The sequence below is a fragment of the Apium graveolens genome, chromosome 2 (genome assembly GCF_009905375.1).
Source record: "Apium graveolens cultivar Ventura chromosome 2, ASM990537v1, whole genome shotgun sequence".
Classification (NCBI taxonomy): Eukaryota; Viridiplantae; Streptophyta; class Magnoliopsida; order Apiales; family Apiaceae; genus Apium; species Apium graveolens.
Window position 1 is genome coordinate 206,224,462 of NC_133648.1, and position 13,545 is coordinate 206,238,006.

The following is a 13,545-nucleotide window of genomic DNA, read 5'->3' on the forward strand; positions in this document are numbered from 1 at the left end:
GATACAGTTGTTGTAACACGTTTCAAGTTTAATAATATTTTTATTTAACTTGAATTTTGTTTCACATTTTTTATTCCGCATTTTATTCGATTATTTGGTACTGTTTGTATTCAACCCCCCTTCTACAAACACATTGGGACCCAACACTAATGACTATCTATCTGTGTGATAGAAGCCTAGTAGGATACCACATGTTGTTTAATTGCTTGTCAAGTACTAAAGGCTGGCCACCTTCTGTACTAACTATGCAATAGAACAAGTGTTCATGATCATAGTGATCTCTCAATAAATTCTTTTACTTCTATACGAAGGACCAAGCTTTCGAAGATGGAGGCAGCTAGAGATGAAGTGGTACCAAGTACGGTGGTATTCCGATTCTAACGCGTTCGTGATACTAAGGTTGACGCGATTATTAAAACGTTATAAAACTCTAGTGAGTAAAGGTATATCTAGAATAGTATCCTGTACGGAAGATAGTAAAGATTACAAACTGGAAAAGAATGGGTATTGAGAAGCAAAAGCTGTAGTGCTAGAAGCTATGATGAGAGTCTGTGCAATAGACTTGAAAGAATTTGGAATGATCACTTAACGCAGATTGAGTTTTCTTACGATAATAGATCGTATGTCAGTATCGAGATATCGCCTTATGAGATCCTTAGGGAAGACAATGTCGATCTCCCTTATGTTAGGATGAAGTTGTAGAGCGCAAGATGCTCGGACCAGCAGTGATCCGAAGGACCAAAGATATAATAGATCTAATCAGAGAACGGCTGGTAGTAGCCCAAGATGGACATAAGAAGTATGTTGATTTAACGCGAAAGGACAAAGAATAGGAAGTAGGGGACCTAGTGCTGTTTTAGGTACTCCCTTGGAAAGGATGGATGAGGTTCGGAAAGAAAGGAAAGCTAAGCCCATGAATTGTTGGACCCTTGGAGATATTACGACATATTGGGAAGTTAACATGTGAGCTAGCCCTACCCCCGGACCTGTAACAAGTTCATAATGTGTTCCACGTATCAATGTTAAGGAAGTGTAATCCGGATGCCAGACAAATAGGGGCATATGAGCGCATTGGCATGCAACCAAACTTAACCTATATGGAGCAACCAGGAAGGGTAATAGATCGAAAAGGAACAAGTGCTAAGGAGAAAGGAACAAATGCTAGTCAGGATTTTGTGGCGGAACCACAATGTGGGAAAATTGACTTGAGTGTTCGAAGTGCAATGCTAAGAAAGTATCCCTATTCATTTCTATCTGATTCCGGGACGGAATCCTTTTAAGGAGGGGAGACTGTAATAACCCCAAAAATTTTGGACTTTTTGTAAACCTTATAAATAGTGATTTTGCTGATTATGCTGAATAAGAAAAGTTTTCATGCCACACAATGTAGCAGTTCTTTTATTGATATTCTGAGGTTTTATTAGTACTCTTTATGGTATATAAGTGTATGTAAAGATCGTCATAATCCAAATCCGAACACTTTGATTTTTCCCGAAAATCCACCAGATACCGAAAGAATTGAGTATAACGTAACATGATAAAAAGGATTTAAATTCAAGGATTTTTAGAGAGGATCATAAAAGGAATATAAAATATTGAGAAAGGTTTAGGGGAACCTAAGTAATAAGATCCCAGGTATGATCCCTCAAACGATAAACGAGAACGAAAGTTAAGCGAATCGTATAACAGATAAATGGTCATTAGCCAAGTAATTAGAGGTTAATCAAAGAGGTTAGTGGATGATGATATCATCACACCAACAAGAAGAAGACAAGTGTAAGAGGATGACATGAGAAAGATGACATAGGCATGGTGACATAAGCATGACAAATGGAGGGATTGGTTGGTTGATTGTGAGCCACATAATTTTTACCATGGTAACAATCTAATTAACAACAAAAGCAAGTAACCAAGCTAAACACCACAAAAATCATTTAATCAAACTAGAAACATTTTTACTTCACTTTTTCTTCCCTTGCTCTCAGCCAAAACCAGAGCAGAAACTTAAAACTACCATATCTCCTTCAATACTCACTCAAATGTTGTGTTCTATAGCTCGTTCGAAAGGTATTGATATGGCCTACAACTCTTGTTCACAAGTATCGTCCAAATAAGTACGGTAAGACCCTCATTTTTACAGTTCTTTAAATCGGACTTTTAGAAACTTCGAAACCTAACTTTATGTTCTCGATTTCTTTGGAAAGATCAAGCTTGTAGGAGGTTAGATTAAGGCTCCCTAAGGCTTCCTAGCAACTTAACACCTACCAAGGAAGGTATCAACTTCAAACCCTAGCTTTGATTTTATGATTCCATTAAGTTATATAGAAGCATTGTTAGTATTAAGGCTTGATCTTTGATTATAAGTAGTTTTGTTGGATTTGTATTGGTTTTGAATATTGGGTCTTTGATTGGTTGGATAAATGGGTAAAACTTGGAGTTGGGGACTGAGTTTGTAGTATGATGGTTGAATATTGTTGTATTGGTGGTTGTGAGTGAATTGATGATAATTTAGAGTGTTAATTAAATTGGAAATCGCGTAAACATAAATATCATAATACCCGATTTTCCTTAACTGTTCTATTATTAACTTTAGGACTCGTGAACTCACTGAAAGATTCTAAACTTTGCCATTTTTAGATATTTCATGTTACGAGCTTCGTTTTGATATGTGGTTCGCTTGAATCCGATGCACGGTTTAGGAGATACGACCGTTTTAAGTAACGGCGTTTCACGAACGAACCATTACCCCTCGCCTTACTTTGAAACCTTGGTTAAGGCTCTTAAATGACTAATTGGAGTATGAAACAATTATGTAAAGTGGATTAGGCAGTTGGTAGGGTATTCGCGAAAGCGTCGCCTTAAAATTCATAATGGTTAATTTATTAAAAATGGTGGACCCGAGGGTACTCGAACGACTTATGTGATTTGTTAAGCGTAGAAATGACCATAAGCAAACGTTAGGGTTCAATTGGTTAAAGTCTAGTTTCTTAAGCGACCGTGGTTAAATTCCGGCTTATGTTGTTGTTCATAGGTTACCGGACCCACTCTAAGCTTAAGTCTACCCCGGAGCACTCAGGCAAGTTTTCTACCCGTTATACTGTTGTTGTGATGTATATATGCATATGCATTATCTTGTGATAAGTGCATGATTGTTATTAGCAAATTTTGCGATATATTGGAGCATGCTGATATGGTATATATGCATGTCTGTTTCGTAATCTTGATATCTAATTGTTGATTCAAATGCTTATAAGTTGTATAATACCTACGCTAGAGATAAGCATTAATTGCGTATACCCTTAGTATAGGGGACCCAAAGATGAACATTTTTCTAAACCGGGAGTCGATGTTCCCGAGTATAATATATATATATATAAATAGTTTTCAAAACCATTAATCGAATAAGTTTTATTCGATATCTTTATTTTAGTTAATGAATATTTTAGTTAATGAATATTATTTTGAATAATCATTCGAGGATTTATGACTCCACTTATTTTATTTAATGAATATTATTTTGAATATTTATTCGAGGACTTATGACACCGCTTATTTTATTTAATGAATATTATTTTGAATATTCATTCGAGGACTTATGACTTCGCTTATTTTATTAAATAATATTCTTTATTTTATTAAAGAATAATATTTCGATAATCAAACTTATTTTCGATTATTCAAATAAAGATCGTACTTTCGTATAAGTATATATTTGGTTATTTATTATTCATTTCAAGTATGAGTTGTAAAACTTCTACTTCAATTATTTTTATAAAGATTATCCTTATAGGAATATTATTTAAATAATAATATTCAGATATTTTCTTATATATCGGGACTGATTTATTTCATTAAATCAGCATTACTCCCAACATTCTTAAAAATGTTTTCGAGTCTTCAAAATGATTTTAAAAGTTAGAGCGGATCCCAAAACTCGTTTTCAGATTTAAGATCTTCCTTTAGAAGGAGACTTGAATATTCGCTCAAAAATCTAAGGGATCCGGCTCTGTGGTGTATTTTATATTCGCAACGAGGTTGCTGTTTTGGGAAAACAATTTGATTACTTGCCCAATGTTCGGGAAGTAAGTGTATCTAATTGAGTCGGCATAAGCGACAGGTCGGGGTACGGTCTATCAAAGTGTAAGTGGTTGGTGGCAGTCCATCAACGCTTAAGAGGCCGGGTGGCGGTCCAGCACAAGGTCCTAATGTGGTCAGGGTAATGACCGGTGGGGGATTCATCCATCTACTAGTAGAAAAGGTTACTTATTGGTATCTTTGCCTGATCAGCAAGATATCAGGTTTATGCCAAGGTTTTCTCCTTTCCAAATTCATTAGATATTGCAACTCTGTTAATAATTTTCATAACAGAGTTTTTCAAGGAGTGTATGAAATGTATATATATATATATAGGTCTATATATATATCGGGACTTAGTGGAGTATCTCATAACTTCATTTCATTCAATAATATTTCAAAGATTGAATCTATTCAAATCTTATCTTGTAGTCTCATCTATGTGATGAACTTTTAAAACTGATTATATCTTGAACGGTGGTAGTTCAAGTAGTATTTGAAAAAGATATAAGTATATTGGAGTATCTTGTAACTTCATCTTTTCAACTTATATCTAGTTAATGATTATCTTATGCATGACAAAGATTTTCAGAAAAATGTTGAGACAAGGTTAGATATATAATATCACCTTGCAACGATATTTTATACAAGTTATAAACTGGAACTCTGTGTATATTATACATGTCAGAGGATTTCAAAGATTATGAAAAGTATATATGTATATATATACTGAATATTTTGCGACTTGGTCGTGTTAAGATAACAAACTTGACCAAGACTTTCTTGAGTACTATGAGAATGCTCATATATTGTAAATTATTATACATACTATTTCGGTGGGCTTGTTGCTCACCCTTGCTTTCTTCTTTCATCACACAACATCAGATAGACAAGATGAACAGGACCAGGCTCCCAATTCCCGAGCGGATAGAAAACGTTCCGCAGTTTCCTATTGGCGTTGATGTCGCTGTAGCTGAGGTAGGAACTACCAATAGGCTAGGCTTTCAACTTTTGATGTACCAGACTTATGTATTTTTATGAATTGTAATAATGGAAAAGAAATGTAAATTTATCCCTTTTAAGGTGTAATGGCATATAATTGTGGAATAAAATGACTCGTGTTATTTTTGGATATTCATCTCTGAGATTATAACTTGTGGTGTGTGTGTTTATTGTGGGGTCATAGTACGGAGTAGTTGATTGTTTATTAAGATTGGGTGTTATTAAGGGAAATGGAACTCGTGACAACCCGGATCCCCAACCCCGGATTTGGAGGTGTTATATTAGACGATCATCTATGCTTGACATATCCTCACTACCAATTCTACCTTTACGATATCAAATCCCGAATCGCATTTATACGCACTATCTCAATACAAAGAACAAATAGGGCTCACGCACTTGAAATTTGGTTCGGTGATTATTTTCGAAAAATACGTATAACCGTCATTTCAGGAAAATAGGGTTGTCGACTATTTTGAAAAATATTTCAACATGATACGAAAGTGGTTTTTGTAAAATACTTGAAAATATTTCATTATATATTCGATTGGTATTCCCGATAATTACAGAATATGTTCCTGTATTTTCAGAATTAATTTCTCAAAAATCGAGGAGCATTTCCTCTATTTATCGGACTACTAGTCGATACATATCGACGCAACAATCCCAACAATGCAATTCACAACCCAAATCACCTACGTTCGACTTTTATATAAAACGACTAATTTACGTTTCGAAAAATAATTTTACGAACTAAATAATATTTTTATAATTGTAGGACTCAGATTATATCATCATGGTCCACCGTCGGCTCGCCGAAAGTCATTGCCGACTGCGGAAAAATTCGGTGGTGCCCCTTTATTATGGGTTTCCAACATGAATTCCACCGATAAATTTCCTAAAAAATTAAAATTAAAATCCAAAAATTACAGAATATTCATTCGAATTTTTATACTAAAAATGTATCATCCAAGATCCCGAACAACAACAACAATAACAACACCAAAAACATCACTGACTGCACACACGCGCCACCACACATACACATACACAAACAACACAGTAACATACATATACATAAATATATATATATGTATAATTAAATAACAGAAACGGAGTCGAGACAAGCAAAGCAACATGGCGGCTCACCGGAAGAACACGACGGCGGGAAGAAGCAAAAAAAGGGAAAGGACGGGGAAACATAAAGAAAAGAAAGAGGGAGAGAGAAGGGAGAGAAAGAGAGTATAGGAGAGATGATTGAGAGACAGAGAGGAGAGAAGGGAGCTGTGAGAGATCGATGAGAGATATAAGAGACTGCGGTGGAAGGGAAAGAACGGGGGGTGTTTTTTTTTATTATTATTATTATTAAAATTGTTATTATTATTATTATTATTATTATTATTATTATTATTATTATTATTATTATACTTATTATTAATATTTCTTTAACAAACTGAGCAGCTGACATGTGTCCTGTAAGGTTATAAGAATTTAACACGTATCAATTAACTTGACATGTACCCTCTGTGTGGCCCAATTTCGACCCGCTTTTACTGTTTTACGAACAAGCGTGCGGGTGAATAAAACTTGAAAAATTTCTGAAATATTTTAAAATTCTCAAAATATTTAAAAACTAGTAAAATATAAATTTCATAATTTTTGATATATTTTTGAAATAAATATTGAACCCGCAGTTAAATACAATCAGAAAATCATTTAGGGATAAATATTGATGAAATATTATTTTCCAAATTTTATATATTCCTATAAATATTTATTGAAATCATAAAGTCATAAAAATAATTTTAAAGGTAATTTCAATATTTATGAAAATAAATCCTCAACAAAAATCACTTTCAAAAGCTAAAATAAATTAATACGACTCAAAAATTAATAAAATAAATAATCCTTGAATACAACTGAGACACATATAATTAATATTACACAACACACATCTGGCAAAATCATATCTTATTTTTATTTATTTAATATTCACATTTTAATAATACAGGAATACATATCGTTATAGTTGTGGCTCTAAATGCTGAAACTCAAAAAGGCAAGGAAAAGATAAGTGAAATGTCAAGAAGAAGGAACCTTGTGGAAGATTCAGAAACTGGCGAATCATCAGATCCTGACACAGATACTGAGATTGAATTAGATGATCCTCAAGTTGTTCAAATGGCTGCCATATTGGTGAAAGGTTTTAGAAGGATGAGGTTTGCAAAACCATAAAGAAAGGGTGGTATTAACAAGAAGTACTTTGGTGATAGCAAAGGCAAATTCAAAAATAATGAGGGACAGTACTTCAAGGGAAGGATGTTTGATAAGGCTAAGGTGACTTGTTATAACTGCAATGAAAGGGGACATCTGGCTACTGAGTGCTCGAAGTCAACTGGAAAGGCATTGTTCATATCAAACTTCAATAAAGACTAAATGGACTCATCAGGAGCTGATAATGATGAAGAATGCTATGCACTCATGGCAACTCATGGAGAGGATGTGTCAAGAACTGATAAGGTACCTTCAGTTGTTTTCCTATTGATACTGAAAACATGTTTGAATTGAAAACTTTCCTATATTCTCTGAATGTTAATTTCAAGAATAAGTCAATTAAAAATGACAATTTAGTAAATGAGAATAAAGAACTTAGGAAAAGAAATGATCATTTATAAGATGAGCTTATATTATGCATGAAACTGAAAAAGCATGTAAAAAGGCCACACACAATGAAGCTCAGATGCACATTAAATATGTCATGCTAGAAGAAGTACTTGAGAAGGAAAGATAAGTGTTTCAAACCTAGATAACTTCTGGAAAAAAGGTTCACAACTTCATAAATGACAAAAAATGGAAAGAGTGTTTAGGATATAATAAATATACTGATAAAAATATTAATAAGACTATCACCAACACTATACCTGTTAAATTTGTCAATACTGATGTAAGTGGGGTCAAGTCAGTGTATGAAGCAGGTTCTACCTCTAGAGTTCCCGGTAAGAAGAAAGTTGAGTTTAGAGTCAAGGAAAAGAAAGATATAAACATAGGTCTTCTCTCTAAAAATAAATTAGAAAAGAAAATGTGTGAAGTGACTGCTAGGACTCACAAATCTTGTGCAAAAAGAGGTAGAAATGGAGAATAGGGAATAAACAAAGCTAGCAATTATAAGTACATTCATGATTCTCCTAGAAAAACTTGTATTAACTGTGGTAATACTAATTATATTGCTATTGATTGCAGGAAGATTAAAAAGAAAGCCACTAAGATTACTGAGTCTGATATTAGTGGTAGCTCAGTATTTTACAAACTACATAATCCTTATTTTCAATGTGGTAGCATTTGTGTAAGAAACCAAATTTTGACATCTGTAAAAGACCTTTAGGAATAGTAACCTTGTGGTTTAATAAAAACTTTTGCCACCATATCATGTACGAGTTTCTAATTTAAGATTTCGAGTTAACATTGTGGCTATACGTACCAAATGAGGGTATGTAAAAGCCATTCATTTTAAGAGAAAATGACCTTAACTTACGGACTATCAAGGAATACGAGAATCATATTACAATTAAAAATTTAGAATTCTATGAATTAAAATCCAAGTACAAGGTTTCAAAGCATAAAGGATTTATAAGAAAGGATTTACCTCGAGAATCGCTTATGGAGATTTATTACGAAAATGAATAAAAGTCCAAGCGAATATGTAAGCGAATAAATATATGAACCAAGGCCAGGAAAATACCATCCAAATAAATTAGCAATTAATTAATGAAGCTTTCTAATTAAATTAAAAGCTAGTACAAAACAACTTTCCCTAAAATAAGGATTCTTGTTTTTTTAATCATGATTTAGCTTGACAATTGGTGTGCAAGCTAGGCCTAGACATGGAAAATAAAGGCTTGTTCTATACACCTTAGGAATAGACAAAATTCATGCAATTTCCACCTCATTTCCAAGAAGCAAGCCAAATAATTCTCTCTCTCTCCAAAAACACAATCCTGATTTTCAAGAACACCATGGAAAGAAAAATTCATATCTCATGTTCTACTCATTCACAAATCACCAAATTTTTACCAAACCTCTTCCATATCGTGGGCAACTCACACACCAATTTCAGGCCTATCCATGAAGTTTTCAATTTTATAAAAATGTTTGGAGTTGAGGGCGAATAGCAACCCCAAAAATCCCTAACTTGTTTTCTTAATTTTTTTATGAAAGTTTAAGGCTCCTAAAGCTAGACCAAGGCTTCATCAAGGATTTTAGGACTTTAGTAAGTATTAACAAGCTTCAAGGATGGTATAAACATTCATCCAAACTTTGTTTATGTTTTAAGTTTCAAGAAAAGTAAGGATCTTGCATATAAGTATGGTTTTAATGATTGATTTGATATTATCTTGATGTTTAGTTGATTAGTTTGAAGGTTGATGATTGTTGCCTCAAGAACATGATGTTCTTAAGATGCAATAGTATTGAGATGATGATTTGAAGATTGTTGATGGTGGTATAATAATTTAAGACGTAAACAAAACTCGAATCGTAATCGTAATCTCGTTAAAACTAACAAAACTCAACTTAAGATTCTGCAGAGGTTTCCGGATGTATAAACTATAGTTTCTTAAAAAGTAACAATTTATTATGATAGAAAATGTTATAATGATCGTTTAGGTACTTGAATCACTTGATTCCGATTTACAGATAAAAAGTTATGATCGTTTTAGTAAAAGGGATTTACGGGATAAAACTGCTACAAATTACGAATTTTGTAAATATAAATGATCGACTTAAAATATTTAAAAATAAGGAATTTTTACAGAGAGTAAGAAATAGAGTTTATTAATTTCCATAAAAATTTCAAGTAAAAATATTGATTTGTCAATTTTATAGAAATGTGGGAGTCGAGGTCACGCGGAGTAAAAATACCCAACGCAACCCATGGTTAGGAAACTGCGACTTCGGTATTTTCACCCCTTTTACCAGAAAACCATTTTAAAATATTGTGTTCTAAATTTTGTCTAGATCGCGCACAAGAAAACGGTGCATCAATTGAGTTAACGGTTTGAGAGATATCAATATTTTAGTGAAAGCGGTTTGAATAGTAAAAATTCCGTAGTTGACCAAAATTTTAAAATGCTTTTCACCTAATTAAACTCATTTTATCAAAATGAAACTTTTATGATAAATATTACAAGAACTCAAGAAGCTCTTCGAAGTGGTTTCGTATTAAAATATTAATTTTACGATTTATTAAAAATGATAGAGTGCGAGTCGCGTAATGGTAACATTCAGTGAAGTCAACTCTTGAAGACTACTTTGACCGTCCGTTTCGACCAAGGATTGATACTTATTTCGAGTCGGTCGGATATTGAAAATTATGAAGTATTGTACTTATTAGAAATATAAGTCGGTTATGGGATTAGGAATACTGATTAAGATTATGATATTTGTTGATTAGAATACCCGGAACGAGAGGAAGTCGGAAAACGTATCTTGGACTCCAAGCAAGTTTTCAAACCCTACATTTTAAAACTGTTGTGTTGTGTTTGTTTTAAAATAATTTCGATATATATGTGATGATATATTTACAATGTTTTATGAATTATGTTATATAATATCATATGATATGATAATGATTTTGGTATATGAATATTACCGAATTTCAATCGTAATGCTAGAGAGTAGCGTTGTATATATGAGGAGTATATTTTAGACCGAGGATCGGTCAGTATAATTTGATGAAAACCCGGAAGTATTCCGGAAGTGTTTTATTTAATAATATTAACGCTATAGTAGAGCGTGATGTATAAGTTGTAAGACCGAGAGTCGATCAGTTTTTATAAAGTATAAATCCAGGAATCATCCCGGAGATGTTTTGGACAATCAAAAGTCTGTACTTGTTTTATCCCAAGGGACACGACATCCACTTGTGAAGTATTAAATACCTCAAATATATTTAAAACGATTTCCAAATATCGTATTCCCTCAACTACATTTAATTACTTGAACAACGAATATTATTTCAAGATATTCATACAATATATGAGATATATTCTCCAATGATTATTTATTTCAAACCTGATTAAGTATATTATTAAAGACTACTTTAATTATTTAAACTTAAATTAGTTGGGGAATATTATTTCAAATATTCTTTAAATATATAATCATTCGAGGTCTAATTATTTAATAATTATTATTTAACTATTAATTATTTAATTAATCATTTAATATGATTTAAAATTCATAAAACCTATTAAAAAATACTCCTGGATTTCAGGAAACCATACGAATACTTTCAGATCGTTGATGAATTTATCTCGATTTATTTTAAATATTTGAGCATAGTTTCAAAAGAAACTCCCCCTTATTTATTTATCTGTTGACAACGGTCAACTCACATCCTTAGTACTTCCTCCGAAAATTCTCGGAAGTACATATATATATATACACTAATAAGATAAGTTGTTTCTATCAACAAGAAAAAAGCTTGGGGAACTTCGATGTGGTTCGAGTTCTTGAGATATGATAGGATTCTTTTAAGGACTTGGAGGGGTAGACTCTAGTATTATGTGTACTAGGGAGACTATCAAAGGTACCGCATGCGAATGTACTCTGTGTACTCAGGAACTTGTGAAGTATGTGTATACCCAAAATGGGACACGTAGCCCGAATGCGGAAAGGATGATAATCAGGATACGAAGGTCTCGTCCTTCTACTAGTAGAAAAGGTTACTATTTCCGTAGTATGACTGATCATCGTATACGGTGGCTCCAGTGAATGTCCAAAATTTTTCCAATTGGAATTGTGATGCAATACCGTAACCCAAGCCTAGGTGCTGGGTCTACCATTAACGTATTTGCAGGATAATAAATCCACTAAAGAATTGCTTTCGGAAAAAGGTGTGTATCACCAAGAAAACTACTTTGAGTAAATACATATCCTTATACGGATTAATATAATTTCTTTAACTGTCTTTTCAAACTACTGATTATTATGGTTGAACATTATTGCTCGCTCTTGCTTTCTTTTAAATGTCACAACACAACAGATTACCAGTATGCCAGCATGGGACTTAGTCACTTAAAATCGTGGGGAGAATCCCTTACAGCTTTGTCTCAGGTGGACCAGAGTATCCAGATAGGTATAAAATGTTAGTAGTAATTATTGTAACTTCATGTAGAGGTTACGAAAAATTGTTTAAGATCCTGTAAAGTACATTTGAGTGTAATAAAAGAAGATTACATCTTGTACATCGTTTCTAAGGCTATAACTTGTGTGTGTGCGCGTGAGATCGGGGTCTGTTGGATTATTGAATCAATACAGGTTACACGTAAGTGAAGGATGGCGTGACGACCCAGATTCCTGACCCCGGATTTAGGGGCGTTATAGAAATGGTATCAGAGCAATAAGTTATAATACTTAGAGACGAGAGTGTTAGGAATTTGTCTAGATGCGAGATTTTATAAGAGCTCATATAGAGTTCATCATTGGACTACCGAATGTAGTCTCAATGTGTAGGTTAGGATAAGTGTATATTTGAGGTATTAAAATGTGACTAGTAGAACCATTGGAGATTATCAGAATGATGAGAAGAAAATTAGAATCATATATGATTTGGCAAGTATGTAGTTATAGAACTCGGAGCTAAGTCTCCAAGGCATTTGGGGTAAAGACGATATTACCAACAACATACGTTCATTTTGATAACACAAGCCTTGTTACTCGTAGTTCTTTATAGGTTGCCTATGAGGGGGAATCATATGTGAGAACCATGAAGTCTAATTATTAATATACAGTTGAGGTTATTGACCCAAACTAGTTGAAGGTGTCACTTTACCAATGAGGATGTGAATATCGTATTAATCACGAATTCACCAGAGATAGTTTTCAAACATACCCTTAAGGATATTTTTCCATTAAGGAAGATTTGAATGTAATATAAGAATATTATCATAAGATGACTACACTACATGATATTATTAGTGTGCTTAACATATAAGGTTATGATGGTTTGGCTCAGAGATCAAGAGCATCGAGAATTGATGGCATGTCTACAATCTAATGGCGTAAGATTATAACGAGCCATAGTTCGATCTTAGAACCTTCTAAAAGGATAGCCCAATGAGTCTAGAGCGGAATTCTTTGGTGGAAATGATGTCAGATACTACGTATATATACTCGTAGACCTCTAATATATACAGTAATGTATGTTTACTTACACACACATGCCACTGAGCTTATGGACTGAATTGGGATCCCTAAGAGATCTCTTTGATTTGTTCTCATTGGGAACTGGCCACTTGTAATTCGTAACGGATGCGTGTAGCAGGCCCCTATCGGCTTAGCTTTTGGAATAATTCTGAGTAAGGTCTTCGAGGTAAAATATCAGAATAATAGATATACTTGCGAAAGTCAAGTTAGTAAGAGATTTTGAAATGATGTTGAAAGAGACACTAGCTAAAATAAGGAATTACA

General features: G+C 33.4%; 1 pseudogene; it reads left to right on the top strand.

The window, feature by feature from the left end:
- Positions 1-13,545, top strand: part of LOC141696480 (potassium channel AKT2/3-like) — a 101,267-nt pseudogene that overhangs the window by 41,583 nt on the left and 46,139 nt on the right.